Here is a 6,000-nt window from a genome sequence, read left to right on the forward strand (position 1 = left end):
GGATTAGAGGTGGGGAATGAGGGATGATGCGGTGGCTACATGCACAAGGCTAAAGGGCCTAGTGAGATTCATCCCAGGTACAGAGTGACGCAGCAACTGCAAGTGTTTAGGGAAGCAGGAATGTGAGCTCTTGTCCAGAGTGTGCCCATTCAGGGGTTCCCACTCAACCTTGCTGAGAGAGGACGGGGGTCCTGCCAGCATGGGGGATGTGTCCTGTTCTGAATGCATAAGCTCCTCCTTCCTCCCTGAAGGACGTCTCATTCAGTTAGGCTGGGCTGTCTTCTTTTTCGTTGTCTTTTGTTTGTATGTTTGGCAGGGGACTGTTATTCTTTGCTTGCACTTGGTACATGTCTACTTATTTCTAAGACACCATTACACTTAGACAAACTTTCATATTCTTCTATTTTTCTTTTCATTCCCTTACCTATTTTACATAACTCTTTGATTCTTTATCTTCTTACGAAAAAGAGACTATTTTTAATTTCTTGACATTTCTCCTATTCTCTTTTGCTGTGACACCAACTCCTTCTTTTACCTTAACTGACTTTGCACTTATTTGAGCTTGTTCAGCCTGACACTGCTAGCCCAGACGGTTTCCCACTTTTTCCAAGAGCTATGCAAACCTCCCTCCTCCTTTGAGCCCACTCTTCAGAAGGATTCGGTGACCTGTATGCAACAACCTGAGTTTACTGGCTTTGTGCTTTTTATTACTATTAATTAATCTTGATACCTTCCCTTCTTCCATCACAGTAGACTTCCTCTCTGTTCAGTATTGCCTAGCTAATATTTCTCTACCTTTTACTTACATTTTCCATCTTCCATAGCACTGCCCTTATCCATAAAATTACCCTCACTTTCTACAAGTATACCCCCGCCTTCTACAAGTACACTCTTAGTTTAAAAAATATTTTTGGCCAGGCGCGTTGGCTCATGCCTGTAATCCCAGCACTTTGAGAGGCCAAGGCAGGCAGACCTCAGGGGTGAGGTCAGGAGTTCGAGACCAGCCTGGCCAACATGGTGAAGCCCATCTCTATAAAAACACAAAAAATTAGCCGGTTGTGCTGGCGTGAGCCTGTAGTCCCAGCTACTTGGGATGCTGAGGCAAGAGAATCACTTGAACCTGGGAGGTGGAGGTGGAGCTTGCAGTGAGCCGAGATCACGCCACTGCACTCCAACCTGGGTGACAGAGCAAGACTCTGTCTCAAACAAAATAAAATAAAATGACAGGCGTGGTGGCTCATGCCTGTAATCCCAACACTTTGGGAGGCCGAGGCGGGCAGATCACGAGGTCAAGAGATCAAGACCATCCCGGCCAACATAATGAAACCCTGTCTCTACTAAAAATACAAAAAATAGCTGGGCATGGTGGCAGGTGCCTGTAATCCCAGCTACTCGGGAGGCTGAGGCAGGAGAATTGCTTGAACCAGGGAGTCAGAGGTTGCAGTGAGCTGAGATCGTGCCACTGCACTCCAGCCTGGCAACAGACGTGAGACTCCGTTTAAAAAAACAACAAACAAACAAAAAACTTTCCATGTTTGATATGTGCCTTTCTAAGATTTTTTTCTCTCTAAACCTACTCCTAAATTTTATTTTCTGGAGTATGACCAAAATACCAGTGTATGACTCACATAGTTTGGGCTGATCAATACAAAACTTTAATAATTTTGCAAGCAAGTGTGCACATTATCACTACTTTTTCTTGTTCTTTTTACCTGTATTTTCATCTTTTGAGGCAGAGTCTCACTGTGTTGCTCAGGCTGGAGTGCAGTGGCACGATCACTTTCCGGGCTCAAGTGATCCTCCTGTCTCAGCCTCCCAAGAAGCTGGGACTACAAGAGTGTGCCACTGCGCCAGGCCATCACTACCTTTTAGTTCCCTTTGTGAAGTCTTCCTTCTAACTATTTAGGATGCCTGTGGACTCACAGTTCTTTCAATATACTCAGTTAGTTCTGATTCACTGTGGTCATTTTTTCCCTCTCTGGAGTTTATGTGGTCACTCTTTGGCCACTCACAACTCTGCTTTCTTGAATGACAGGAAGTTCCAGGCTCAGTATGAAATGCTTTCTACTTCAAAAGGTGGAATCAGTTTTTTTCCCAAGAATCTTAGTTCTTCCAAGAGAAAAATATTAAGAGTCAAAATTTGGGACCTAGGCTGGTGCCACTCATCAACCAGGAGAAGGCAGATCATATCGGAGTTTTCTCAGGTCACTTTGATGACCTAGCATGCATTTTCTTTTTGTTTCTCCCCCACTCTCCCTTTCATGAAGGAGTCATGAGTACATCATATCGTGTATCTATATCATATCATGCTCCAAGTTACCACTACCTTTATCAAGGTGGTTGTTACTTTTCTCTAATGTGAGATACTATTAAATATCCCTCCTCTCGGCTGATAATTTTTCTATTTTCTCACCAACACTGATGTAAACAACAGTCACACCAAGCCACATTTTCATTAGTTTTATTCCCCCAATTTATAAGTCTCCAATTCATTTTCTCTTTTAACTTCAGCTGAAGCATCCTTGGGCTGGCTACCAAGTGTGCACATCCAGATGATCTGACTCACAAGCATCGGTTGCACATCAATCATCCAAAAGGAAAAAGAAATGCCAGCCATCCTAGAGTAGCCTCAAAGCGAGTACCAAACGCTATAACAGCAGCATACAGATGAATACCATTTCTCAGTCTCATTCCAATTTCTCCTCTAGTTTCCTCCGTCTGGACCTTACCATTTAAATCTATTTTCCTTCCCTTTAATTTTTTCCCTTTTACTTGGTACTCGAAAAAATTGTTTTTTTCTTCACGATTGGAGGTCAAATAAATTTTGTTTTGTTTTGCTTTGCTTTAGTGGTTTTAGAACTGAACTCCATTTTCTCAAAGGTCCTAGGGTACATATCTTTTACTCTCCTTCTTCGTCTTCCCAATTTGCTTATAACATTGTTTGGGGTTCCTTTATTTACTACTTCTGTAACTTTAAATCCGAACTTACACTTTTATTTCTTGTTTCGTTGCCTATGGGCTGTTTCTTGACCCCAAGTTTTTAAGGTATTGATGCTCTTGTTCTTTGTTTACTTTTCCTTTTACCTTTCACCTCTGTTTCTAGCATCTGTACTTTTATGTTGATATTGTCAAAGTTAAAAACACTGATATTGCTTGATGATACTGCGTCTTATAAAAATAAATAAAATAAAATGAAAACATTGATAGTCTCTTCTTTTGCCGTAATACCTTCTGTTCAATCTAAAAGTTAAAAATCAATATGTGAATGCATACAAACAATTTATATCAGTTAAGAATATTTTCACTGTATGCAAGAATATTTTCATTGTAAGCAAAAAGTGGATTGATAGGCTCACACAATACAAAAGTTCCAGATTAAGGCTGGCTACAGGTGTGGCTGAGACAGGAACTTGTGAAACATAATCAGGACATGTATCCCCTCTGTCCTTTGGCTCTGCTCCCCAGTGTGTGTTGGTCTCATTCGCCAACACACTAATGTTGTTGAGTGTCTCTCTCCTGTGGTTTTGATATGACTTTTGGCAACTTCTGGGGCAACATCATTGCACGTTCATGTCCAGCAGGAAAGTGTGAAAATCTTTGCCTCAACTTTTCCATCTAAAGTCATAAGACTCCCTATGATGGGGCATCTTGGGGCAAGTGTTACCTCTTAACCAGTCAGGTCATTGGTGAGTGGTTCATGTTATCTTAAGCCTGGCTTATATGGGCCACCCTTAGACTTGAGAGCAGAGCCCCACTTAAATCAAATTGCTGATTGGAGAAGGGCCTTGAGCTAATTGGGGAATAGATACCATGTAATTCTCCATTTCCTTGTAATTTTCCTTCAACCCCAACTACCTTCAACCTCAATGCCCATCTCCCCTCCCCTCATATATATCAATTCTCTTAAACAGAACCCTAGGATAAAATGTCAGGCCTCACACTCCCAATTTCTCCTTCTCCTTCTCCTTCTCTTTCTCCTTCTCCTTCTCCCCGTCTCCCTCCCTCCCCCTCCTCCTCAGCCCCCTCCCCCTCCCTTTCCCTTTCCCTCTCCCTCTCCCTCTCCCTCTCCCTCTCCCCTCCTTTTCTTCTTTTTTGAGACAGGGGTTTTGCTCTGTCACCCAGACTAGAATGCAGAGGTGCAATCATGGCTCACTGCAGCCTTAACTTCCCAGGCTCCAGTGATCCTCCTACTTCAGCCTCCAGAGTAGCTGGGACTACAGATGCGGGCCACCATGCCTGGCTAATTTTTGTATTTTTGGTAGACATGGGGTTTCACTGTGTTGCTCAGGCTGGTCTCAAGCTCCTGAGCTCAAACAATCCACCAACCTCGGTCTCCCAAAGTGCTGGGATTATAGGCATGAGCCACTGTGCCTGGTGACACCTCCAAGTTCTGAGTAGGTAGGCTCTTCTGAGAGATCCATCTCCTGAGCACTTCCTGGAATGGATACAGAGAAGAGGAGAAAATGGTAGTGTAGATTCATCAGGAAAGGATTTTGAAGCAATTTTTTAGAAATGAAAGATGATGGTTTTTCAGAAGGGAACAAGGCTTTCATCACCTCTTTAACTTTCTCTAAATTCTCCAGGAGATCAAATTTCTTGAGTCCATATTCTCCAGCTCCCTCCCTGCTGGAGTCCTACACCTTCCTGCTCCAATCTGGACTGGATGCCTGCTGGGATTTCCCTTCATTAGCCTACTGGCTTCAATCTCAAGTCACATCTTTGTTGGTTTACTCACTTGTTTTTTTGTTTTGCTTTTCGAAATGGAGTCTCTCTCTGTCACCCAGGCTGGAGTGCAGTGGTGTGATCACAACTCACTGCAACCTCCGCCTCCTGGGTTCAAGCGATTCTCCTGCCTCAGTCTCCCTAGTAGCTGGGACTACAGGCATGTGCCACCACTCCTGGCTAATTTTGGTATTTTTAGTAGAGACAGGGTTACACCACGTTGGCTAGGCTGGTCTCGAACTCCTGACCTCAAGTGATCTGCCTGACTCGACCTCCCAAAGTGCTAGGATTACAGGCATGAGCCACAGTGCCCGGCCTAGACCATAACTAATTCTTAAGAGAAATAAGCCAGCGAACAATAAGTTCCCCTCTTCTGATGGAAAAGCTTTGAGAAAGGGCTCAGTGAGAGGCAGATTCTGCTTGAAATGTTCAGGAATCATTGGGGTGGGATAGAAGAGTGGAATAGAGAAGAATAGATGGAGAATCCTGTAAAATATCTGAGACCTGGTCACAACTCGGGCCAATGCTATTTCTATTGCATCCACTCTATCAGGAATATCCCTTCATCTCAACCCTTTAGCTATGGGTTTCTCCAGGACAGGGAATAGCCATGAACAGCCTGTTCATAGTCACATCCATTTCAGAATGAAGCATGCACAGGGTTTCCCTCTGAGAAGCTAGGTGGTACTAAATGGTTGGAGTCCTTTTCTATTTTTTCTTTTAGTGTTTATAGAGTTATCTTTTTGACTTCTAGTTCAAGATAGAAAATATGTGTTTGTGTCTTTTCCTACATAAGAACCCATTTCATGATAGAAAATACAATTTAAGGCCCGGCGCGGTGGTTCGGGCCTGTAATCCCAGCACTTTGGGAGGCCAAGGCAGGAGGATCACCTTGTGTCCCGAATTGGTGGGTTCTTGGTCTCGCTGACTTCAAGAATGAAGCCGCGGCACAGGCCAGCGCGAGTTCCGGCGAGCGCGGTGCCTGCGGGCCGGCAGTGCTGGGGGACCCGGCGCACTCCGCAGCTGCTGGCCCGGGTGCTAAGGTCCTCACTGCCCTGAGCCCGCGGCCCCGGCCGGGGCCCGCCTAGCCCACGCCCGCCGGAACTCGCGCTGGCCTGTGAGCCCCGCGCGCAGCCCCTGTTCCCGCCCGCGCCTCTCCCTCCACACCTCCCCGCAAGCAGAGGGAGTCGGCTCCGGCCTCGGCCAGCCCAGACAAGGGCTCCCACAGTGCAGTGGCGGGCTGAAGGGCTCCCCAAGCGCCGCCACAGTGGACACCGA

This window comes from Macaca thibetana, chromosome 14 (genome assembly GCF_024542745.1).
Source record: "Macaca thibetana thibetana isolate TM-01 chromosome 14, ASM2454274v1, whole genome shotgun sequence".
Lineage (NCBI taxonomy): Eukaryota > Metazoa > Chordata > Mammalia > Primates > Cercopithecidae > Macaca > Macaca thibetana.